Genomic DNA, 26,149 nt, shown 5'->3' with positions numbered 1-26,149 from the left:
AATAAGTAACATAACAAACAGTTATACCAATCAACATTAGCATACATCACTAAAACACATATCACATTTCGATCATTTTCATCATCTTATTACCTTATAGTGGTTGTATCAATACTCAACCCGAGGGTTAAATACATACCGTCCAAAATATCCATTTCACATCACTCACCAATACTTCTCTTTACATCTCGAATATTCCTCCATTGAGTAGAACTTTACCCGTTGAACACATCGGAATATAATTGGGATACATGGATAATTTGCTTATAAGTGCCACATATTCAATCAAGCAATCATGTAACCTGCCCATAAGCGAACTCGGACTCAACTCAAGGAGCTCAGGCGTTCCCATCCATAAGTGAACTCGGACTCAACTCAACGAGTTCGGATGCCTAGTTATATTTCACGAACTCGGACTCAACTCAACGAGTTCGGATGCTCAACCATCCTAGTGACATGTCACTTGTATCCTAATCTATTCCTAAGGTTCAAACGGGATTTTTCTCGAACACTTATCCTTGCCGTCTTCCGTAGAATGCCGAAATCAATACTCGGTAACAATTATATTTAACAAGTAGCTCACATAATTTACATATTATTTGAAATTAACCACAAAGCATACATTTCATAATGAAATTCAGCTTAACACATAATTAATATCAATAACTTAAAAATAACAATTATGCTACATTATTTACACATGAACTTACCTTGGTACCAAAATACAAGGATTTTGCAGTTTAGTCCACAATCTTTTCTTTTCCTCGATTGAGGTCGATTCCACATCTTTCTTGATCTAAAATAACACATTTAGCTCATTTAATACTCACATTATCAAATTAATCCTTAACTCAAATTTTGGCAAAATTACAATTTTGCCCCTAAACTTTTGCATATTTACATTTTTTCCCCTAAGCTCGGGATTAAACTTTATTCCTTATTCTTATGTTTTACAACATGCTGATCACTTTTCTCTTCTATGGAAACATCAAATTCTCACTCTAACATGTACTTATGACTATTAGGTATTTTTACCGATTAAGCTTGGCTTACTCGTTTTCGCTCAAAACCGAGTAGCACAAGTTGTCTAACATAATTTAAAACCCTATATTCTATCATAAAACATCAAAATACACAAATTTCACCTATGGGTATTTTTCCAAATATGAACCCTAGGTTGAATTATTGTTAGCATAAGCTTAATCGAGCTACTAGGGATCTCAAAAACGTAAAAATCATTAAAAGCGGGCTTAGAATCACTTACTATGAAGCTTGAAAGTTGAAGAAACACTAGCTATGGTGAGAGTGAAGTTTCGCAGCAACTAAATGGGAAGATGACTATTTTGTGTTATTTTTCCCATTTTATTTCATTAATATCAAAATGACTAAAATACCCTTACTACTAAACTTTCCAAAATTCCTTCCATGTCCTAAATTTGTCCATGAACTTAAAATTGGTAAAATTTCTATTTAAGACCTCCTAATAAATATTTCAAAGCAATTTCATACTAAAATTTCTAGAATGCAAATTTTGCAACTTATTCGATTTAGTCCCTACTTTCAATTTAAGCACTTTAGGCATAGAATTTCATCACGAAATTTTCACACAATCATGCAATCATATCATAATCATCAAAATAATTATAAAATAATTATTTCTATCTCAAATTTGTGGTTACGAAACCACTATTCCGATTAGGCCCTAATTCGGGATATTACAACTCTCCCCCCCTTTAAGGATTTTCGTCCTCAAAAATCTTACCTGTAAATAGATGTGGGTATTGATTTCTCATAGTTTCTTCAGATTCCCATGTAGCTTCCTCTACTCCATGCCTTTGCCACAACACCTTCACAAGTGCAACATTTTTATTCCTTAGTTGTTTGACCTCTCGAGCTAAAATCTTAATCGGTTCTTCTTCGTAGGTCATATCTGATTGTAGTTCAATTTCTGTCGGTGAAACTACATGTGAAGGATCCGAACGATATCGACGTAACATAGATACGTGGAACACATCATGAATCTTCTCTAATTCAGGTGGTAATGCTAGCCGATATGCTACCGGTCCAACTTTTTCAATTACTTCATACGGCCCAATATAAGGCGGACTTAATTTACCCTTCCGTCCAAATCTAAGGACTTTCTTCCACGGAGACACCTTTAAAAATACTTTATCACCAACTTGAAATTCAATGTCCTTTCGTTTTAAATCTGCATAAGATTTTTGTCTATCTGAAGCAGCTTTCAAACAATCTCGAATTACCTTCACTTTTTCTTCAGTTTCTTTTATTAGATCAACTCCATAAATCTGATTTTCCTTGAGTTCAGTCCAATACAAAGGCGTTCGACACTTACGACCATACAATGTTTTATAAGGTGCCATTTTCAAGCTCGTCTGATAACTATTGTTGTAAGCAAATTCTACCAAAGGCAAATATCTTTCCCAACTTCCTTGAAATTCCAATACACAACATCTGAGCATGTCTTCAAGAATCTGAATTACTCTCTCTGATTGTCCATCAGTTTGTGGATGAAAAGCAGTACTGAAATTTAACTTTGTACCTAACGCGTCTTGTAACTTTTGCCAAAACCGTGAGGTAAACCTTGGATCTCTATCTGAAATAATCGACAATGGTATTCCGTGTAATCTAACAATTTCTCTAATATACAGTTCAGCCAACTTGTTAAGAGAATAATCCATACGTCATAGGGATAAAATGAGCCGACTTAGTTAATCATCAACTATTACCCAGATGGCATCTTTCTTTCACGAGTCAATGGCAATCTGAAACAAAATCCATAGTAATCCGATCCCATTTCCATTCAGGAACCATAATAGGTGAAGTAATCCGAAGGCACTTGGTGTTCAACTTTCACTGTTGAAAAATTAAGCATTTGGACACAAACTCGATATATCTCTTTTCATTCCATTCCACCAATACATTTTCTTCAAGTCATTATACATTTTCGTACTACCGGATGAATCGAGAAATAACCACTATGTGCTTCTGTAGGATCTTTTGAATCAATTCCTCATTCTTGATACACAAATCCGATCTTTAAACATTAAGCACCCATCGAACCAATTTTGAAATCGACTCAGTATCAACTTCACTTTGTTTTCTCTTGGCTTGCAAATCTTGATCGTCTTTACGAGCTGAAATCTCTTGCAAAAACATTGGTTTTGCTCTTAACTCTGCTAGAATCAAACCATCATCGACACTTTCAACCGAGTGTTCATAACTCTCAAAGCAAACAACAACTTTCGCTCAAAGCATCAAGAACCACATTCGCTTTTCCGGATGATAATCAATAACAAGCTCGTAATCTTTCAACAACTCCAACCATCTTTATTGTCTCAAATTCAAGTCTTTTTGTGACATTAAGTACTTAAGACTTTTGTGGTCGGTATATACCCGACATTTTTCACCATACAAATAATGTCGCCAAATTTTCAAAGCAAACACCACCGCAGACCAATTCCAAATCGTGAGTAGGATAATTCCTCTCATGAGGTTTTAAGCGCCTCAAGCATATGCCACCACTTTTCCTTCTTGCATGAGCACACACCCCAAACCATTTAGAGAAGCATCACTATACACCACAAATTCTTTACCCGATTCGGCTGTACTAACACTTGGTGCCTCTGTTAATAACTTTTCAATTCTTCAAAACTCGTTGACATTCTTACGTCCATTCAAATTTAACATCCTTTCTGAGTAATCTAGTTATAGGAGCAGCAATTATAGAAAATCCATTTACAAACCGTCGATAATACCCACTAGCCCCAAGAAACTTCTAACTTCGTTACATTTTTGATGGTTTCCAATCAACAATGGCTGAAATTTTACTAGGATCAACCCGTATACCATCACGAAACAATATGACCCAAAATCCAACTTCCCGGAGCCAAAATTCACTTTTACTAAACTTGGCATACAGCTGCTTATTTCTCAAAGTTTGCATAACTATTCGCAAATGCTCAGCATGCTCTGTCTCATCTTTTGAATAAATTAAAATATCATCTATAAACACCACAACAAATTTGTCCAAGTATGGCGAAATATGCGATTCATTAAATCCATAAACACAGCAGAGCATTTGTCAATCCGAATGGCATAACTAAAATTCATAATGACCATACCTTGTTCTAAAAGCGTTTAGGCACATCCGACTCTTTTACCCACAGTTGGTAATACCCAGATCTCACGTCAATCTTTGAAAACCATGTCGCTCCTTTTAGCTGATCAAACAAATCATCAATTCTTGGCAACGATACTTGTTTTTGATTATCACCTTGTTTAACTACCGATAATCAACACACAACCTCATAGAACCATCCTTCTTTTTCACAAATAACACGGGAGCACCCCAAGGTGAAAAACTCGGTCTCACAAAACCTTTATCAGTCAACTCTTGCAACTGCGACTTTAATTCCTTCAACTCTGCTGGTGCCATTCTATACGGAGCAATCGAAATCGAAGCAGTTCACGGTATCAAATCAATACCAAATTCTACTTCCCTGACTGGAGGCAAACCCGGCAATTCTTCTGGAAATATGTCAGCAAATTCACACACAACCGGCACTGATTCAACTTTCTTTTCAACTTCTTTTGTATTAATTACATACGCCAAATAAGCTTCATAACCCTTTCTCAAATATCTTTGAGCCGACATTGAAGAAATCACACTAGGCAATGCCTCTGATTTATCTGATTCAACCCGCAGAGTTTCAGCATTTCCACACTTTAATTCTATAACCTTTTCTTTGCAATTTACTATAGCATCATGCAATGTCAACCAATCCATACCCAAAATAACATCAAATTCATCAAACGGTAACAACATCAAGTCGGCCGGAAAGTAATGACCCCGAATCATTAAAGGGCATTTCTTGCTTACTTTATCAACTATCACGCATTTGCCTAACGGGTTCGACACTCTAATCATAAATTCTGTGTTCTCAACAGGTATATTCATACTAGACATTAGTTTCATGCATACATATGAATGAGTAGAACCGGGATCTATCAAAGCAATAACATTAACATTATAGAGGGAAAATGTACCGGTAATCACATCAGGTGAGGAAGCATCTTCACGTGCTTTAATAGCATAAGTTCTAGCCGGAGCCCTTCCTTCAGGTCTAACTGGTGCATCCCTGGCTTCATTCTTCGCTTGCTTCGCTCCCGGCTTTTCTTGGATATCTTCCTCTCGAATCCACCCACTTGTTTTATATTCGAAATTTTTCTTTTCACTCTCTTTGGGCGATCTCTAATAAAATGATCAGGAGAACCACATCGAAAACATTCATTTGCTCTACAGCACCAAAATGATTTCTACCACCGGCGGCACTCGATCGGGTTTAACAAATCTCGAGTTCCCTACTTTGGTCGCCAAGTAGTGCGGGATTTAGGACCCACATTTTGCTTCCTATAATTCCCATATGATTGCCCGACTAAAGCTTGGGAACGAGGATTCATATTCCTTGACTTTCGAGTTCTTTGTGAAAATGAACTACTCATCGTCTTTTCTTCCAATTTCTAGTCTCGGCCTCTACCTTTTCTTTTCTTTAAGTAATTCTTCGGCCTTACAAGCTCGATTAACCAATACTACTATTTCTTTTAATTCAAGAATTCCAACAAATACCTTGATGTCTTCGTTGAGCCCGTCTTCAAATTGTCGGCACATCTTGGCCTCTGTAAGAACATACTCTCTGGCATACTTACTTAATCGAACAAACTTTCTTTCATATTCTGTAACCGTCATATTACCTTGCTTCACTCAAGAAATTCTTTACGCTTCGATCAATAAATCTTTCACTAATATATTTCTTCCAAACTCTTCTTGAAAGAATTCTGTGTTATTTTCTCTTCGGTACCACCGAAATCAAAGTCTTCCACCAATTATAAGTTGAATCCCTCAACAAAGATATAGCGCATTTCAAACATTGTTCAAGTGTACAAGATAATTCGTCAAATACCCGGATTGAATTTTCAAGCCAGAACTCTGCTCTCTCGGCATCATCATCAATATTTGCTTTAAATTCTTCGGCCCCTTGCTTGCGAATTCTATCGATTGGAGTTCTATGAAATTTCATCAGTCTATACCACGAGGCATCGGGGTCTGAGTTGAGGAATTGGGGAGGTGGGGAGGTTGTACATTTGGGTTCGTGCGAACGAACTCGATGTACCATGCACTCATCATTTGGAGAAAGGCTTCCGACCCTTTCTCCTCCTCCCCGACCAACAGATGGGAGGTGGATTTTCAGTCGGCGCTGCTCCTTCAAAGGAGCTGGGACATTACTCTCTACTTCATCTCGCCACACTGGATCGGGATCCATTTACAATAAAAAAAATCATTTAAAAAGGTCAGAAGTCGTCACACTATCACAATTTATACATATGGCATGTATAGCAAAATCCGTACATACAACACGTAGTCCGAGAACCGACTAAACCTGCTCTGATACCACTAAATGTAACGCTCCCACGCCCGAGACCATCGCCGGAGTCGAGTATGAGGTGTTACTAAGCTTAGTTTAACATTTTTGGAACTTTGGATTATTTGTTTCTACATTCACAGCTTTTAAGCTACTAGCATCACAGTCCCAAGAAAAATCATATCTCGAGTTAAAAAACTCTAAATTAAGGTCCTTAAATTTTTCCTGAATCTAGATTCATATACCTATCTACTAATTTTTTTCTAGAATTTTTGGTTGGGCCAATTAGTACAGTTTATTAGTTAAAGTTACCCCTGTTTCAAGACTTGACTGGTCTGCCCTCTGTTTACTACGAACCACATTTCTCTCTGTAAAAAATTCAGATGACTATGAGATTTATTTCTACTAAAATTAGACTCAATAAGGATTCTTAGGATATAAAATACACCACCTAATTATATCTTTACAATTTATGGTGAATTTCTAAAGTAGTAACAGGGGATTCAGAAACTGCTATGACTCTGTTTCACTAAAATTCAAATATCTTCTAACATATAATTCCTTTACTTGTTTCATTTGTTTCATGTGAAACTATACATAATAAGTTTCAATTTGATATGTAGGTCATCACCAAATTCAATTTCTATGATTTTTAGTAAATTTTCAAACTCACGTTAGTGTTGTGATGATGTTCATTTATGGTAAATTTCATCCTTTTATGAGTTTTTTTATGCACTAAGTATCTTAATAGTTTTCCTTAACATCAAACATAATCTAAACTAACCATTTTCATAATTTATCATTATCAAGCATTTCATCAACCATTTCACAACCATACCATAAGATCATTTACACAAAATAGGTATATTGCTATACATGCCATACTTAAATTTACAAGCCATTTACCAAAAGTCTTAGGATAGCGTGGATCGAGCCTTGACCTATCCCGACTCTGAGCTGGCTTGTCCAAAACTACAATGAGTAAGAAGGAGGAGTAAGCATAAATGCTTAGTAAGTTCATATGCAAATAATAAGTAACATAACAAACAGTTATACCAATCAACATTAGCATACATCACTAAAACACATATCACATTTCTGATCATTTTTCATCATCTTATTACCTTATAGTGGTTGTATCAATACTCAACCCGAGGGTTAAATACATACCTGTCAAAAATATCCATCACATCACTCACCAATACTTCTCTTTACATCTCGAATATTCCTCCATTGAGTAGAACTTTACCCGTTGAACACATCGGAATATAATTGGGATACATGGATAATTTGCTTATAAGTGCCACATATTCAATCAAGCAATCATGTAACCCGCCCATAAGCGAACTCGGACTCAACTCAAGGAGCTCGGGCGTTCCCATCCATAAGTGAACTCGGACTCAACTCAACGAGTTCGGATGCCTAGTTATATTTCACGAACTCGGACTCAACTCAACGAGTTCGGACATTCGCATCCATAAGTGAACTCGGACTCAACTCAACGAGTTCGGATGCTCAACCATCCTAGTGACATGCCACTTGTATCCTAATCTATTCCTAAGGTTCAAACGGTATTTTTCTCGAACACTTATCCTTGCCGTCTTCCGTAGAATGCCGAAATCAATACTCGGTAACAATTATATTTAACAAGTAGCTCACATAATTTACATATTATTTGAAATTAACCACAAAGCATACATTTCATAATGAAATTCAGCATAACACATAATTAATATCAATAACTTAAAAATAACAATTATGCTACATTATTTACACATGAACTTACCTTGGTACCAAAATACAAGGATTTTGCAGTTTAGTCCACAATCTTTTCTTTTCCTCGATTGAGGTCGATTCCACGTCTTTCTTGATCTAAAATAACACATTTAGCTCATTTAATACTCACATTATCAAATTAATCCTTAACTCAAATTTTGGAAAAATTACAATTTTGCCCCTAAACTTTTGCATATTTACATTTTTTCCCCTAAGCTCGGGATTAAACTTTATTCCTTATTCTTATTTTTTACAACATGCTGATCACTTTTCTCTTCTATGGCAACATCAAATTCTCACTCTAACATGTACTTATGACTATTAGGTATTTTTACCGATTAAGCCCTTTTACTCGTTTTCGCTCAAAACCGAGTAGCACAAGTTGTCTAACATAATTTAAAACCCTATATTCTATCATAAAACATCAAAATACACAAATTTCACCTATGGGTATTTTTCCAAATATGAACCCTGGGTTGAATTATTGTTAGCATAAGCTTAATTGAGCTACCGGGATCTCAAAAACGTAAAAATCATTAAAAACGGGGCTTAGAATCACTTACTATGAAGCTTGAAAGTTGAAGAAACCCTAGCTATGGTGAGAGTGAAGTTTCGACAGCAACTAAATGGGGAAGAGGACTATTTTGTGTTATTTTTCCAATTTTATTTCATTTAATATCAAAATGACTAAAATACCCTTACTACTAAACTCTCCAAAAATTCCTTCCATGTCCTAAATTTGTCCATGAACTTAAAATTGGTAAAATTGCTCCTTTTCATCGAGGAATAAAGCTAAATAGTGGTTGAACTCCCTACCGCGAGGTTTTATCACTACTTGGGAACAAATGATCGAGAAGTTTTTGCTTAAATATTTCCCACCGGCTAAGACGGAAAAATTGACGGATGATATCTCTTCCTTCATACAAATGGATTTAGAAACTCTATATGATGAATGGGAAAGGTACAAGGACTTACTGAGAAGGTGTCCTCACCATGGGTTAACTCTATGGTTATAGGTTCAGACTTCCTATAACGGTTTGAACCCTTCAATGAGGCAATTAATAGATGCAGCAACCGGTGGTACTTTAAATAATAAAACACCTGAGGAGGCTTATAAGTTTATAGAAGAGATGTCACTGAATAATTATTAGTGGCAAGTCATGAGAATAAAGCCGACAAAAGCAGCCGGTGTTTTTAACGTGGATGCGGTCACCATGTTAGCAAACCAGGTAGAACTTTTAAGTAAAAAGATTGATGGTTTATATGGTTCTACGTAGGTACATCTGGTGATGCAGTGCGATACAAATGGAGGAGGGATGAACAATCCAGAATGCCTATCCTACAACCCTAGCTCAGAGAACGAACAAGTCAACTATATGGGTAACAATTCCAGACCTCAGAATAATCCATATATTAATACTTACAACGCAAGTTGGAGGAACCATCCCAATTTCTCTTGGGGTGGTCAAGGTAATCAAAGACCACAACCCCCTCCAGGTTTTCAATCACCTTACCAGCGGGAGAAGAAGCCGAACCTTAAGGAGATGTTGACGAAGTTTATTTCGGTGTCAGAAACTCACTTCCAAAACATCGAAACAACACTTAAAAATCAGCAAGCGTCAATTCAAGGGCTCAAGAATCAAATAGGCTAACTAGCTAATATGATCTCAAAAAGATCACAAGGTAGCCTGCCAAGTAATACCGAAACTAACCCAAGAGAACAACTTCATGCAATTAATGTAAGAGATGAAGAGGGGTTAGTTGAACCTGAACCAGAACCGAGGCAAGAACTTATGGTAAATAAAGGTAAGGTTGAGGTGAACCACAGTGAGCAGAAACTAGTAAATAGAGAGTATACACCTTGTGTGCCATATCCCAACGCAACTAAGAAAGACCACACCAACGAACAATTTGGTAAATTTCTTAAACTTCTAAAAAAGTTATATATTAACTTACCGTTTATTGAAGCTCTTCCGCAGATGCCCAATTCCGTAAAATTTTTAAAGGAGCTTTTAGTAAATAAGTGGAAGTTAGATGATTCATCGCATGTGGAACTCAACGCAGTTTGCTCAACCATCCTACAGAATATACTACCCAACAAATTGAAAGATCCAGGAAGTTTTACTATTCCTTGTTTAATCGGTAGTTTAAATGTTAACAACGCTTTGGCTAATTTAGGGGTGAACATTAATGTCATGCACTACAAAATGTTTAAACTGCTAGGTCTTGATAAACCCAAACAAACTAGGATGAACATTCAATTAGCAGATAAAACCATTAGATTTCCTAGGGGTATTGTTGAAGATGTGCTCATAAAAATTGATAAATTCATATTCCCAGTTGACCTTTTTGTTCTAGACATGGATGAGGATAGTGACGTACCTTTAATCTTAGAATGTCATTTTTTAGCAACTGTTAGAACTATCATTGATGTTGGTACAGGTGAACTCACACTTCGTGTAGGAGATGATACGATCACACACCAAGCTCGTGATTCTATCAAGTTATCAAGTAATAAAGATAATTCTATAAAACTTGTTAATGGGAATAATCATGTGGTTCAACCTTCTCTGCAGGAAATACTTCGAAAAAGCATAAATGAGCCACGTTCTACTGCCAACAATGGAATCATCCATGACAAACGAACACTACAGATAGATGAATTAGATGAATGGCAGAATTGTGTCAAAGAGGAACCGAAGCAACAACATGTCAAGCTTAAGGATAGAACCAATCACTTCAAGGTTGGTAATCAGGTCTACTTAGATGAAAAGGGTCCTCGAGTTGCCACTTCAGAGCTTAATGCAAATGGAGCAACTCCTTTTACGGTACTCAATGTCTTCCCATACGGTATAGTTGAGGTAACTCATTCTCATGTTGGTACTTTTAAGAAAAACAATACTCGACTTAAACCTTATTTAAATAAAAGGATTGACAGTGAGAAAGAGGAGTCTCGACTCCGTGATCCACCGTGACCATGTAAATGAGAGGTAAGTTGAGCTTAGACTCTAAATAAGCGCTTCTAGGGAGGCAACTCGAGCACTAACCCTACTAATTAGTTTATTTTTACTTCTTTTTGTCTTTATGTGCAGGGTTTTTGACCCACACGGCCTGGACACATGGGCATGTCCTAGGCCGTGTGGCTTGCCATGGGTGCAAGTATGAGTTACACTAGTGTGCGATATTGCCGAGTACCCCACATGGCTTGGCCACACGGGCGTGTCCTTGGCCATGTGGAACCTAAGACTTAGTTTTTTAAAATTGAAGGAAATCGACAGAGAGTTACATGGCCAGGTGACACGGCCGTGTAACCCACACGGCTAGCCCATACGGTCGCTAAACTAACTAAAAATTCAACTAAGGCAAGTGCACCTATCGGACAGTAATATAGTTATGGTGAGACCGGAAATATCATATCCACAAGAACTAAAAGTAATACTAATTACTATCTTTTTATTATCTAGCCTAAGAATTAAAAGGATGTTTTTAAACTAAGATTAACTATCTAATTAACTAAGAACATGACAGAGATAAAAGTTGGAAAATACTTTTGGAAAACTGATAGAGAAGAAAATACCCAAGGAAGAGTCCACCTAGACTTCATTTATTACTTCTAAATTAGACGATTTATTCACTTGACTTAATCCGTAGAAATCCCTAGCTTATGTTAATATCTCTCTCGAAACTAAAAACAACTGACTCTAGGTTCATTAATTGAAATCTCTTTCTAATTAAAATCTATATTGTCGCATTAACTCGATCTATGGATTCCCTTATTAGATTTGACTCTAATCTGGCAGATCTATGTCATCCTATCTCTAGGATTGCATGCAACTCCGCTTAATTATGGAAGACCTACTCTTAAACAGGGACTTTTTCTCCACTGAATAAGCACATCAAAACCTGAATTAATATCCTAGAATATTAAGGCAATGATTAAAACTCATAATTAAGAATAAGAACAAGTATTTATCATATAATTCAAAAGATAATAAGATTCATTTTAGGTTTCATCTTCCCTAGGTATCTAGGGAATTTAGTTCATAATGATGGGGGAAAACATCTCAAAATTAGGAAAACAACAAAACATAAAGAAACCCAAAAACTTCGATAGAAATTGAATGGAGATCTTCAGCCTTGAAGTAAATCCTGCTTCCGAGTTGATTCCAATGGCTATCTTAGAGTATTTTCTGCCCTCTCCTCTGTGTTCCCCCTTAGATCCTCTCCTAGTGTGTTTAAATAGACTTTGGAATGCCCAAAATCACCCAAATTTAGCCTTTTTCAAGCAGAATTAAAATAGGTCTCGATAGGGACATGGTCGTGTGGCAGAATCGTGCTATGGTGCTCAGGCCGTGTGTAATTCTGATATGGTTTTAAGTCGACACGGCCATGACACACGGGCATGTGGCCAGCCCATGTGCCACACACGAGCATGTGGATTACCCTTGGAGGAATGCCTAGGCTGTGTGAAACACTGAATTAGGCCCATTTTGTCCGTTATATCTTGCTCTTTTCACTTTCTTAAGCTCTTTTGAGTTTCGAGCCCTTGGATTGATGCTTGTTGATTTTTCAGTGCTGTCTCGGTATTCTGGAAATGAGTTTCTGACACCGAGATGAATTTGGACAGCATCTCCTCAAGGTTCGGCTTTTTCTCTTGTTGGTAAGGTGGTTGTTGGAAGCCTGAGGGTGGTGGTGATCTCTGATTTTCTTGACCTCCTCATGAGAAGTTTGGGTGATTCCTCCAACCTGCATTATAGGTATTACTGTAATGATTATTTTGAGATCAAGGATTATTACTCATATAATTTAATTGCTCGTCTTCCATGTTGTGGCTATAGGGTTGATATTCTGGATTACTCGATCCACCTCTAATCGCTTCACATTGCATTACTGGGTGAACCTGCGTAGAACCAAGTAAACCATCAATCTTTTTATTTAAAAGTTCTACCTGATTTGACAGCATAGTAACCGAGTCGACGTTATAAACACCTGCTGTTTTAGTTGGCTTAGTCCTCATGACTTGCCACTGATATTTATTCAGTGACATCTCCTCACAAAATTCGTAAGCCTCTTCAGGTGTTTTGTTGTTGATGGTTCCACCAGCGGCTGCGTCAATCATCTGTCTTGTTGAGGGATTCACACCATTGTAGAACGTTTGAACTTGCAGCCATAGAGGTAACCCATGGTGAGGGCACCTTCGCAGTAGGTCCTTGTATCTCTCCCATGCATTGTAAAGTGTTTCTAAATCCATCTGCACAAAAGAAGAGATATCATTACGTAACTTGGCCATTTTAGCCGGCGGAAAATATTTTAATAAAAACTTTTCGGTCATTTGTTCCGAAGTAGTGATGGACCCTCATGGTAACGAGTTCAACCACTGTTTAGCCTTGTTCCTCAGTGAAAAAAGGAATAACCGAAGACGAATGGCTTAATCAGAGACGCCATTAATTTAAAAAGTATTGTAGATTTCTTGAAAATTTGCCAAGTGAGTGTTGGGATTCTCATCTTGCAAACCATCAAACTGAACAAATTACTGTATCATTTGAATCGTGTTAGGTTTAAGTTCAAAATTATTTGCAGCAATAGCAGGCCTAACTATACTTGACTCAGTTCCTGTTAAATTAGGTTTAGCATAATCATACATAGTACGAGGAGCAGGATTCTGATTTGCTAATTCAGCGAGTATCGCAAGAGGTAGCTGATTGTCTTGATTTTTAGTCATCTCCTCGGTTGTAGTTGAGATATCATCCTCTTTCTCTTCTTTTGTGTATCTTAGGCTTCGCCTTATTTCTCGTCAATTTCTACGAGCTGTGCGATCAATCTCTTCGTCAAAAAGCGATGGTCCTGATGGGTTTCTTCTAGTCATAAACTATAAGAACCTGCTAGAACAAAGAAAAAGAAAATTAGTAAATTGAAATAAAATTAAAATTAAAATTAAATTGCAAGAAAAATAAATGGCTAAAGTAACAAAAATTGAGTGTTTCTAATATTTTAGTCCCCGGCAACGGCACCAAAAACTTGAACGTGATTTTTCGTGATAAGTTTTATAAATTTATAATTAATCATTCTTGAAACTAACTATTATCATGACGTAGGCAAGTGTACCTATCGAACAGTAGTATAGCTTTAGCAAAACCGGATTGTCGAACACAAAGGACTAAAAGTACTAGTAATGACTGTCTTTTTATTATCTAGCCTAAGAAATAAAGGGGTTTGTTTTAACTAACTAATTAATTAAACTAAGATGTTGTAGAAAATAGAATTGGAAAATTACTTTTGGGAAAAACGATTGATTTAGGACAATACCTAAGGAAAAATCCACCTAGACTTTTACTTGTTATTTTGGCTCCGAACCGAACGATTTATTCATTTAACTTGTTTCGTAGAAATCCTAAGTTATGTTATTATCCCTATTCAAGACTAATAACGTCTAATCCCTAGGTTGAATAATCGAGACTTTTCTCTAATTAACACCCTAGGGTTGCATTAACTAGACCTATGGATTCCCTTATTAGGTTTCACCCTAATCTGACAAAATCTTGTCACCCTATCTCTAGGCACGCAATCAACTCCGCTTAATTATGACAAAGTCACTCTTAGCTAGGGACTATTCATCCTCCAACTAAGAGCATTAACTTGAAGTGATATCCTGAAATACCAAAACAAGAATTAAGAACACATCATTAAGAACAAGTCAAATTTTATCATACGATTTAGAAAATAATAACAAGATTCGTCTTAGGTTTTATCCCCCTTAGGTATTTAGGGGTTTTAGTTCATAACTAAATAATAAAAATCTCAGAATAATAAAGAATACAAAACATAAAGAAAACCCAAAACTCCTGAAGGGAAATTGAGGAGAGATCTTCAGTCTTGAAGATGAATCCGGCTTCTGAGATGGATCAATCGGCTTCCTTGGAGTAATTCCTTACTCCCTATTCTCCTCCTCTCTTTTAGTCTTCCTCTAGGGTGTTTAAATAGGCTTTAGAATGCCTAAAAGCCCTAAAACTTGCCCTTTTCCAAATAGAACTTAGCTAGGGTTCGGTAGGGACACGCCCATGTGACACTGCCATGTGTGAATACTTTAGGCTGTGGTCGAGGATGAGATATCAACATGCCCGTGCTGATGTTGATTGGGGCCATGGTCGAGCCTGTTAGATTGGCACGGCCCATTTTATCCATTTTTGGCCCGTTTCTCGTTCTTTTCATCCTTCTATGCCCACCTAAGTATAAAACATGAAATTAAAGGATTAGGAGCATCAAATTCACCAAATCTAAAGAGAAATCATTCATAAACGTGTTAAGCGAGGGATAAAAATATGTATAAATTACGGTTTATCAAATACCCCGACACTTAAGCGTTTGCTTGTCCTCAAGCAAAATCCTCTCTTCATAATTAAGAATTCCTTTTTCTCAACTTATAATTCCTATCAATAATATCTCAAACTAAATCCATAAGTAATCATATATTGAAAATTCAACTAAAAGAACATTAAAGCTTTAAACATTCCAAGTTGAGTATTTTAATCATTAAAAACTTAGGCATCTCCCTTCATCTAAGTAGTTACCATCGGTTCGAAATCTCACAGAGTTTAACATCCTCACTAAAGATTCACTCAAATCACTCGTAGCGTTTAAGGACAATGAAACCAGCACTCATTAGTCAATATGAAAAGTTATTACCATAGGCTTGCATGAAAATCAAATCTCCACCACTTTAAATTGAGATGATACATCAGTCAAAAGGTCTTTAGAGGGTTGTAATGAGGCTTGGTTAGGGGGTGTGGTCACAAGCTGAAAGAAAGGGTTAGAATCGAGATTGAGTTGAAAAATTACTTAACTAGAAAAATATTTAACCATCAATTGCATACAATAGAGCTTCTTCTCAAAATAAAGAATTTACACACTTGAACTTAAAGATAGAAGACTTCTACTACTAAAATGTATAATAATATTATTATATATATATTTTAAGAACAAGTCAAATGACATAGATTACTATTAAGAACAAGACATAGCTAAGCAATATATTCAAATCAACTCTCGACAAAAATAGGGATCAAATTAATTGAGGGGATTTCAACAATAATGGGTTAAGGGTTAATATTAAGGGTAATACAAGGAATGGCTTGTTAGGCTCAAAGGGTTTTACTAAGGGTTAATCGTGGAGTTAGGCTTTTCATGGCATGAGTGGGTTAATCCTAAGTGCCTCTATCATCTTGACATATCAAATCAAACAGTGTGGTCTTGACATGCATATTCAGGCAAGTTCTAGAATAACAATTCGATATTAACACTCTCAAAGAAATAATAAAAGTGAGCATGAAAGAATTAATAGATGCTCTTGAAGGCTTAAAATATCACAAAAATTATGGCTTTTTGATGTTTAAACCCGTGGAATTCAATTCAAGATAATACCTAAACTCGGGGAAACAACTTAAAATTTTAAATTCTTAAAAATTAACTTATCATGCTTAATTTTCTAATGTCTTAAAGTTTAAATAATCAATGCATGAATGCCTATGTTTTAATTCAAGATATATCAATAAAATTCATAAGTCAATCAAAATTCATCCTAAACATGATATGAGAAATTTACAAGAGAACAAGACAACATTCAGGGATTTTTCAGATAATGAAATAATTACCCCCTCCCCCACACTTAAGATGTACATTGCCCTCAATGTACAAAGGTAGATATATAGAAAAATATAAAATCACAAGATAAGGAGAGAAGTGAAATTCCTGAGTGTTGAATGAATGAACTCCCTAGTTTGGCGAAAGTGAGGATTGACAATAGAGTTAGAAGAAAGACATGATTCTGAGGAAGAAATAATCTGATAGTAATTATAAGGATAAGCCGCGTTAAAAAAAAGGGAATCATTTAAAAATAACTAAAAATAAAAGTAAAAATAAGAGAAATAATCTAATTTTGTAAGTGGCACGGCCATCTCACACACCCGTGTGGTTCGTGTCCAGCCCGTGTTTGTTGCGAATTGAGAGTTCGTTACACGGACTTAAGACACGTCCGTGTGTCTTGGCCGTATGGCTACATGATCGTGATGCACCTCCGTGTGCGATGTGGTTCGCTACTCCCACCCTCGTGTTCGTAGGCCCACGCCCGTGGTAATTTAAAGATTCAACCACGGGTGCTAGACAAGGGCGTGTCACTCACCCGTGTCAATTTGGCAGGTTTGCCCACGACCTACTCACACAGCCGTGGGAATTTATCCTATCCCGTGTTTTGGGGAAAACTTCTACTCTGTTTTCACACGGTAGTATCGCACAGCTGTCTCTATTCTCATGTTACGGGCACTGCGTATGACACGCCCGTGTGGATGGCTATGTGGATTTTGTGGACCTGTGCTCAAAGATTCGGTTAGTGGTCTAAATATTAAAATTTTGAAATTTTGATGAAATTTAAATAAATAAAAACTGTTAGTACTTGGGTTACCTCTCGAGAAGCACTTGTTTATAGTCTCAGCTCGGCTTTCCCTTGTTAGTGTATTCAGGGGGGTTTGTGGAGTTGTAGCTCCTCTCGTCGTCCTTAAAATTCTCGCCATTATAAAGTTTGAGACGATGACCGTTTACCTTGAAAGTTCCTTGTGATGGGTGACATACCTCTACTATGCCATATGGAAAAACCATATTGACCATCGTGTTTTAAGTTTCCCAGGAAACAATTTGAGTCTCGAATTATAGAGCAAGACAAAATCTCTGACTTCGAATTGCTTCCACTACTTCAAACGAGTGTCATGGCGTCGTTTTGTTGCTTCCTTGTATAGTCGTGAATTTTCGTATGTATTGGCTCGCCACTCATCTAACTCATTCAACTGCATCAACCTGTTTTGGCCTGCAAGTTTAGGATCAAGGTTTAGAAATTTAATAGCCCAAAAAAATTTGTACTCTAGTTCGAATGGTAGATGACAACTTTTTCCATAAACGAGTAAGTAAGGTGATGTTCCTATGGGAGTCTTAAAAGCAGTTCTATAAGCCCATAAAGCATCATCTACTTTCATCGCCCAATCTTTCCTGTTTGATTCTACTATTTTTTCAAGAATTCATTTGATTTCTCGGTTTGCCACTTCGACTTGTCCACTAGTTTGAGGATGGTATGGGGTGGCTGTTTTGTGGTAAACTACGTATTTCTTAAGGGTTTTCTCAAATTGGGTGTTACAGAAATGAGTGCCCCTGTCACTGATAATTGCTCTAGGTGTTTCGAATCTCGAGAAGAGTTTCTTAAGGAAACATACTACTACTCTAGCATCATTAGTAGGTAGAGCTTGGGCTTTTACCCATTTGGACATATAATCAACTGCTACTAAGATGTAGTTATTCCCAAACAAACTGGGGAATGGACCCATGAAGTCAATACCCCAAATGTCAAATATTTCACATGAAAGCATATAGTTTTGAGGCATTTCATCACGTTTGGAGAGGTTACCTGTCCGTTGGCATTTGTCGCAAGAAGTCACATACCTGTTAGCGTCTTTGAATAATGAGGGCCAATAAAAAGCTAATTCAAGTATTTTATACGCGGTCTTAGTTCCACTATAGTGTCCTCAGTCAGTCCTGAGTGGCAATGTTCTAGTATCTTTGATGTTTCTGACCTTGTAACGCATCTTCGAATGATTTGATCCGCACATGTGCGATAAAGAAATGGGTCATCCCAAAAGTAGTTTTTCACATCACTAAAGAATTGCTTCTTTTACTGGTGTGTTAACCCTTTTGGGATAATGTTAGCGGCTAGAAAATTCGTGATGTCTACAAACCAAGGTACCTCAGAATTAGATATAGCGAAAAATTGTTCTTCAAGAAACGAATCATTTATTTCAACTTCATCTAGTTCTTTGGTATTTGAGTTTTCAAGCCTGGAAAGATGATCAGCCACGAGATTTTCAGCTCCTTTCTTATCCTGGATTTCTAAGTCAAATTCCTGCAACAACAAAATCCATCAAATCAGGCGAGGTTTTGCATCAGTTTTAGTTAGAAGGTATCGAAGGGCAGAATGGTCAGTGTAAACAACAACTTTAGACAATATGAGATATGATCAGAATTTATCAAATGCAAAAACCACAGCTAGCAATTCTTTTTCCGTGGTAGTGTAATTTTCTTGTGCAGCTATCAACGTCTTGCTAGCATAATAGATAGGTTGAAAGCATTTGTCTCTTCGCTGTCCCAAAACCGCACCTACTGCAAAGTCACTCGCATCACACATTAATTCGAAAGGTAAATTCCAGTCAGGTGCAATTATAATTGGAGAATTAATTAATTTATCTTTTAAGGTGTTAAATGCTTCTAAGCATTCCTGATCGAAATTAAAAGGCACATCTTTTTCTAGCAGTTTAGTCAAAGGCTTAACTATTTTAGAAAAATCCTTAATAAATCTTCTATAAAAACCAACATGTCCTAAAAAGCTTCTAATAGCCTTGACCGAACTAGGAGGGGGTAATTTTTCGATTGTTTTAATTTTAGATTTATCCACTTCAATCCCTTTACTAGAAATTTTATGCCCTAATACGATACCTTCTTGAACCATGAAGTGACATTTCTCCCAGTTAAGCACAAGGTTCGTTTCCTCACATCTTATTAAAACTTGTTTTAAATTTTTAAGGCAAAGATGGAAATAGTTACTGAATACCGAGAAATCATCCATAAATACCTCCATGATGTCTTCTACGAGTTCGTCAAAGATGGCCATCATACAGTGCTGAAAAGTGGCAAGAGCATTACATAATCCAAAAGGCATTTTACGATAAGCGAACGTACCATATGTACATGTGAATGTCATCTTTTCTTGATCTTCAAGAACTATTTGGATTTGGAAGTAGCCAGAGAGTCCGTCTAAAAAGTAGTAATACATGTGCCCGGATAATCTTTCCAACATTTGGTCAATGAATGGTAAGGGAAATTGATCTTTTCTTGTGGCATCATTCAGCTTCCTATAGTCAATACAAACTCTCCAACCTATGACTGTTCTTGTCGGGATTAATTCATTCTTCTCGTTGGTCACAACCATCATGCTTCATTTTTTAGGAACAACCTGCACAGGACATACCAAAGAACTGTCAGAAATAGAATAAATAATTCCTGCATCTAGAAGTTTAATTACCTCAGCTTTAACAACTTCTTTCATATTGGGGTTCAGTCATCTTTGAGCCTGCATGCATGGCTTGTACTCATCTTCCATTAAAATTTTATGGATGCAAAAAGAGGGGCTTATTCCTTTTATGCCAGAAATTTTCCAAGCTATAGCCTTTTTATGTTCTTTTAATACTTGGATTAATTCCTCTTTTTCCTTGGGTTGCAGTTTAGAAGCAATAATCACTGGTAATGTAGAATTATTTCCAAGATATGCATATTCCAAGTGATTTGGCAATTGTTTAAGTTCAAGTTTGGGAGGTTCTTCAATAGAGGGTTTTTGCTTAAGTTCATCGTTTATCTTGATACCTTCATATTCTGTTTGTCTTGAGGGATGTTCGTTGGTTTCAACATTTGACTCCTCTCCTTGAGCTAGATATAGTTCCGTCGTGTCTTTCAGTATAATTTCCTGAAAAGAATCTTAAGTAGCATGATCAATAGTATCAATAAAATAGGAAGAATCATCCTGTTCCCTAGAGAATCTCATAGAGTCATAAATTTTAAAGATAATTTCTTCATCACCTACTCTAGGTACCAATTTGCCGTCACCCACATCAATCACAGCCCTAGCAGTGGCTAAAAATGGACGCCCTAAGATTAAAGGCACTTCCACATCTTCGTCCATGTCAAGCACAACGAAATTTACAGAGAATATGAATTTATCTACTTTCACAAGTATGCCTTCTATAATACCCCTCTGATATTTAACAGATCTATTGGCTAGTTGAATACTCATCCTAGTGGGTTTAGGTTCCCCAAGACTGAGTTGTTTGAACATTTTATATGGCATTAAATTAATGCTAGTGCCTAAATCAGCTAGGGCTTTCTCAACATTCAAACTACCAATTAAGCAAGGAATAGTAAAACTTCCTAGATCTTTCAGTTTGGTTGGTAGTTTATTTTGGAGTATGGCTGAGCATTCCTCGTTAAGTTCCACTGTAAATAAATCCTCAAACTTCCTTTTATTTGTTAGAAGCTTCTTCAAAAATTTTGAGTATGTAGGCATCTGCGAGATAGCTTCAACAAAAGGTAAGTTGATATGTAATTGCTTAAAAAGTTTAAGAAACTTACCGAATTGTGTATCTATGCAGTCTTTTTTCAACTTTGCTGGATATAAAACTGGTGGTGTATATTCTTTTAGCACTGGTTTGTCAATATTTTCAGGTCTTTCCTCCTTCTTTTCACTTATCATAGCTTCCTGTGTTAGCATCTTTTCAGATCTAGCTAACACTTTGCCACTCCTTAGTGCAACTTCTTTCACATGTTCTTTTGGATTTGGTTTGGTGTTACTAGGTAACCTTTCTAAGGATCTTTGAGAAATTAGTTTGGACAGCTGGCCTATCTGAGTTTCAAGCCCTTAGATTAATGCTTGTTGATTTATCAGGGCTGTCTCGATATTCTGGAAATGGGTTTCTGACATCGAGATGAATTTGGACAGCATCTTCTCAAGGTTCTACTATTTCTCTTATTAGTAAGGTGGTTGTTGGAAGCCTGAGGGTGGTGGTGGTCTCTGATTTCCTTGACCTCCTCATGAGAAGTTTGCGTGATTCATCCAACCTGCGTTATAGGTATTACTGTAAGGATTATTTTGAGATCGAGGATTATTACCCATATAATTTAATTGCTTATTTTCCATGTTGTGGCCATAGGGTTGATATTCTGGATTACTCGATCCACCTCCAATCGCTTCACATTGCATTACTGGGTGAACCTGCATAGAACTAAGTAAACCATCAATCTTTTTATTTAGAAGTTCTACCTGATTTGACAGCATAGTAATCGAGTCAACGTTATAAACGTCTACTATTTTAGTTGGCTTAGTCCTCATGACTTGCCACTGATAGTTATTCAGTGACATCTCCTCAATAAATTTGTAAGCCTCTTCAGGTGTTTTGCTGTCGATGGTTCCCCCAGTGGCTGTGTCAATTATCTATCTTGTTGAAGGAGTCACATCATTGTAGAACGTTTGAACTTGCAGCCATAAAGGTAACCCATGGTGAGGGCACCTTCGCAGTAGGTCCTTGTATCTCTCCCATGTATCGTAAAGTGTTTCTAAATCCATCTGCAGAAGAGATATCATTACGTAACTTGGCCGTTTTAGCCGGCGGAAAATATTTTAATAAAAAATTTTCAGTCATTTGTTCCTAAGTAGTGATGGACCCTTGTGGTAATGAGTTCAACCACTATTTAGCCTTGTTCCTTAGTGAAAAAGGGAATAACCGAAGACGAATGGCTTCATCAGAGACACCATTAATTTTAAAAGTATCGCAGATTTCTAGAAAATTCGCCAAGTGAATGTTGGGATTCTCATCCTGCAAACCATCAAACTGAAAAAATTACTGTATCATTTGAATCGTGTTAGGTTTCAGTTTAAAATTATTTGTAGCAATAGTAGGCCTAACTATACTTGACTCAGTTCCTGTTAAATTAGGTTTAGCACAATCATATATAGTACGAGGAGCAGGATTCTGATTTGCTAATTCAGCGGGTATCGCAGGAGGTAGCTGATTGTCTTGATTTTCAGCCATCTCCTCGGTTGTAGTTGAGATATCGTCCTCTTGCTCTTCTTCTGTGTATCTTAGGCTTCGCCTTATTTCTCATCAGTTTCTACGAGCTGTGCGATCGATCTCTTTGTCAAAAAGCAATGGTCTTAACGGGTTTCTTCTAGTCATAAACTATAAGAACCTGCTAGAAGAAAGAAAAAGAAAATTAGTATATTAAAATAAAAATAAAATTTAAATTAAATTGCAAGAAAAATAAATGGCTAAAGTAATAACAATTGAGTGTTCCTAATATTTAAATCCCCGGCAACGGCGCCAAAAACTTGATCGTGATTTTTTGTGATAAGTTCTATAAATTTATAATTAATCGTTCTTGAAACTAACTACTATCACGACGTAGGAAACTGTACCTATCGAACAGTAGTATAGCTTTAGCAAGACCAGATTGTGAACCCAAAGGACTAAAAGTACTAGTAATGACTGTCTTTTTATTATCTAGCCTAAGAAATAAAGAGGTTTGTTTTAACTAACTAATTAATTAAACTAAGAAGTTGTAGAAAATAGAATTGGGAAATTACTTTTGGGAAAAACGATTGATTTAGGACAATAGCTAAGGAAAAATCCACCTAGACTTTTACTTGTTATTCTGGCTCCGAACCGGATGATTTATTCATTTAACTTGTTCTGTAGAAATCCCTAAGTTATATTATTATCCCTATTCAAGACTAATAACGTCTAATACCTAAGTTGAATAACCGAGACTTTTCTCTAGTTAACACCCTAGGGTTGCATTAACTCGATCTATGGATTCCTTATTAGGTTTCACCCTAATCCGGCAAAATCTTGTCACCCTATCTCTAGGCGTGCAATCAACTCCGCTTAATTATGACAAAGTCACTCTTAGCCAGGGACTATTCATCCTCCAACTAAGAGCATTAACTTGAAGTGATATCCCAAAATACCAAAACAAGAATTAAGAACACATCATTAAGAACAAGTCAAATATTTATCGTACGATTCAGAAAATAATAACAAGATTCGTCTTAGGTTTCTTCTCTCTTAGGTATTTAGGGGTTTTAGTTCATAACTAAATAATAAAAATCTCAGAATAATAAAGAATACAAAACATAAAGAAAACCCAAAACTCCTGAAGGGAAATTGAGGAGAGATCTTCAGTCTTGATGATGAATCTAGCTTCTGAGATGGATCAATCGGCTTCCTTGGATTAATTCCTTACTCCCTATTCTCCTCCTCCCTTTTAGTCTTCCTCTAGGTTGTTTAAATAGGCTTTAGAATGCCTAAAGGCCCTAAAACTTTCCCTTTTCCGAATGGAACTTTGCTAGGGTTCAACAGGGACATGCCCGTGTGACACGGCTGTGTGCGAATACTTCAGGCCTGGTCGAGGCTGAGATATCAACACGCCCGTGCTGATGTTGATTTAGGCCGTGGTCGGGCCTGTTAGATTGGCACGGGCATGTGTGATGCCCGTGTGAGGAAGTCCAGGCCATGTTGTTTCCCCTTGTAGGCCCATTTTCTCCATTTTTGGCCCGTTTCTCGTTCTTTTCTTCCTTCTATGCTCACCTAAGTATAAAACATGAAATTAAAGGATTAGGTGCATCAAATTCACCAAATCTAAGGAGAAATCATTCATAAATGTGTTAAGCGAGGGATAAAAATATGTATAAATTACAGTTTATCATGAAGTCTGCTAAAAAGACACGGGCATGTGGTCTACCCATGTAAAGAAGTTCAGGCCATGTTGATTTTCCACGTTGGCCCATTTTTTTTATTTTTGGCCCGTTTCTCGCTCTTTTAACTTTCCTATGCTCACCTAAGTATAAGATATGAAATTAAAGGATTAGGAGCATCAAATTCCACAATTTTAATGATGATTCATCCAAAAATGTGCTAAGCATGGGATAAAAATATGTATAAATTACGACTTATCAAATACCCCCACATTTAAGCGTTTGCTTGTCCTCAAGCAAAATCCTCAATTCTCAATTAAGAGATCATTTTTTCAACTTATAATTCCTATCAATAATATCTCAAAATAATTCATAAGTAATCATACATTGAGAATTCAACTAGAAGAACATTAAAGTTTCAAGCATTCCAAGTTGAGCATTTTATCACGAAACACATAGATGTCTCCCCTCATCTAAGTAATCACCTTTGATTCAAAATATCACGGAGTTTAATATCCTCACTAAAGATTCACTCAATTCACTCGAGGTGTTTAAGCACAACAAATTTAGCACTCAACAGTCAATATGAAAAGTTATTTCCATAGGCTTACGTGAAAATCAAATCTCCACCACTATATATTGAGATGATACATCAATCAAAAGGTCTTTAGAGGATTGTAACGTGGCTTTGATTAGGGGGTGTGGTCACAAGCTGGAAGAGAAGGTTAAAATCGAGATTGAATTGAAAAATTACCTAACTAGAAAAATACTAAAACTAAAAAAAATTACATTCCTAATTAGAAAACCTAGAATTGAGCTTTTCTTCATGGATAACGTCGTTTTAACCCAAGTATTTCATAATTTCGTAATATGCTAGACGACAAATCTCAATTACATTAACTTTTTTTTAAAAAAATCAAGTAATATAGAACTTTGCTAACTATCAAAAATAAAATATAGCTAAGCAATTTATTCAAATCAAATCTCGACAAAAGTAGGGATCAAATTAATTTAGGAGATTTCAACAATAATGGGCTATGGGTTGATATTGGGGGTAAATCAATGAATGGCTTGTTAAGCTCAAGGGGGTTCACTAAGGGTTAATTATGAAGGTAGACATGGATTAAGTGGGTTAAACCTAAGTGCCTTTATCATCTTGACATATCAAATCAATGGTGTGGTCTTGACATGCATAATCAAAGCAAGTTCTAGAATAACAAATCAATATTGACGTACTCATATCACCAATAAAGTGAGCATGAAAGAAATAATATATGCTCTAAAGGCTCAAGATCTCACAAAAATTATGGCTTTTTTATGTTAACCATGTGAATTTCAACTCCAAGATAATACCTAAACTCGGGGAAATAACCTAAAAATTTTAATACTTAAAAATCAACTTATCATGCTTGATTCTCTAATTACTTAAAGTTTAAACCATCAATGCATAAATACCTATGTTTTAATTCAAGACATATCAATAAAAATCATAAATTAATCAAAATTCATTCTAATAGTGATATGAGTGAGTCACGTGAGAATAAAACAAAATTCAGGGATTTTTCTGATAGTGATATAAATAACCCCCCATACTTAAGATGTA

General features: G+C 36.3%; 2 non-coding genes across 2 annotated transcripts; one reads left to right on the top strand and one right to left on the bottom strand.

Moving 5' to 3' along the window:
• Positions 1 to 9,109: 9,109 nt before the first annotated feature.
• Positions 9,110 to 9,216, bottom strand: LOC128283327 (small nucleolar RNA R71). Its single transcript, XR_008273669.1, has one exon. It is a non-coding gene; the product is annotated as a small nucleolar RNA R71 (small nucleolar RNA).
• A 4,177-nt stretch (positions 9,217 to 13,393) lies between these two features.
• Positions 13,394 to 13,500, top strand: LOC128282790 (small nucleolar RNA R71). Its single transcript, XR_008273144.1, has one exon. It is a non-coding gene; the product is annotated as a small nucleolar RNA R71 (small nucleolar RNA).
• The last annotated feature ends 12,649 nt before the right edge of the window (positions 13,501 to 26,149 follow it).

This window comes from Gossypium arboreum, chromosome 10 (genome assembly GCF_025698485.1).
Source record: "Gossypium arboreum isolate Shixiya-1 chromosome 10, ASM2569848v2, whole genome shotgun sequence".
In the NCBI taxonomy this organism is placed as follows: Eukaryota; Viridiplantae; Streptophyta; class Magnoliopsida; order Malvales; family Malvaceae; genus Gossypium; species Gossypium arboreum.
This window is presented reverse-complemented; position numbering and strand designations above follow the sequence as displayed.